This window comes from Mirounga angustirostris, unplaced genomic scaffold (genome assembly GCF_029215605.1).
Source record: "Mirounga angustirostris isolate CCGP_5_RB_7025 unplaced genomic scaffold, mMirAng1.0.hap1 SCAF_10, whole genome shotgun sequence".
Lineage (NCBI taxonomy): Eukaryota > Metazoa > Chordata > Mammalia > Carnivora > Phocidae > Mirounga > Mirounga angustirostris.
This window is the reverse complement of record NW_026991718.1, coordinates 6659181-6660113: the sequence shown is the minus strand read 5'-3', so window position 1 is coordinate 6660113 and position 933 is coordinate 6659181. Positions and strand designations below refer to the sequence as shown.

The 933-nt window shown below is 39.0% G+C and overlaps 1 non-coding gene across 1 annotated transcript; it reads left to right on the top strand.

Annotated features, from left to right (window-relative positions):
- Positions 1 to 223: 223 nt before the first annotated feature.
- LOC123852156 (U6 spliceosomal RNA) lies at positions 224 to 330 on the top strand. The gene has a single exon (XR_006792779.1). It is a non-coding gene; the product is annotated as a U6 spliceosomal RNA (small nuclear RNA).
- Positions 331 to 933: the final 603 nt, after the last annotated feature.

Here is a 933-nt window from a genome sequence, read left to right as displayed (position 1 = left end):
CAGCAGGTAATTATGGGGATCTAAAGATGGTTAAACATCAAAAATCAATTAATTATTAGAAAACCACATAATCATTTCCATAGATTCAGAGAAAATAACTCGATAAAATTCAGCTCTCTTTCATGGAAAAAAAAATCCTCAGGAGTTGAACTGACAGTCTTAGCCATTGCAATATGAAAAGAAAAAAAGAAGAGAAAGGAAAGTTATTAGGATTTAAGTAATAGTGCTCACTTTGACAGCACATAGACTAAAGCTGGAACAAGACAGAGAAGATGAGTATGGCCCCTGAGCAAGGATGACACGCAAATTCACAAAGTGTTACGTATTTTTTTAAAAAGATTTAAGTAAGAGATAAAATTGCTCTCAAATGCAAATATGTTTTTCATAGAAAATCCAATGTAATCTATAAACTATTAGTACTAATGAGCAACCGCATATACTCAATTCATTTATTTGACAAATATATATTCAGCGTGAGCGTGGCTATTCTTGGCATAGCAGATACAGCAGTGAGTAATAGAGAAAGTCCTGCCCTTGAGGAGCTCATCTTTTAATTTAAAAATATTTACAATATGTCTCACCTTCTAGAGAACAATAAAGCACAAGAGATTGATTGATGTATTCTTTTAAAAGCATGTGGTGGTGAAGGAAGTCCTCAGTATTAAGATGACATCTGAGTAGAGCCCTGAAGGAAGTAAGAGATCTAGTGGCTAGCTGGGGGAGATCACTGCAGCCTGGGGGGACGATGAGCACAAATGTTCTAAGTGAGAGCATGCTGGGCGTGCTGGTAAGTGCAAGGAAGTCAGTGACGCTGCATGAGCTATTGGGAGTACGAGGCCACGTAAGGCCGGGGAAGTAACATAGGGCCAGATGACAGAAGGCCCGTAGCTCCTGGAAAGATTGGGCTTTTACCCTGAGTGACATGGGGCTCCT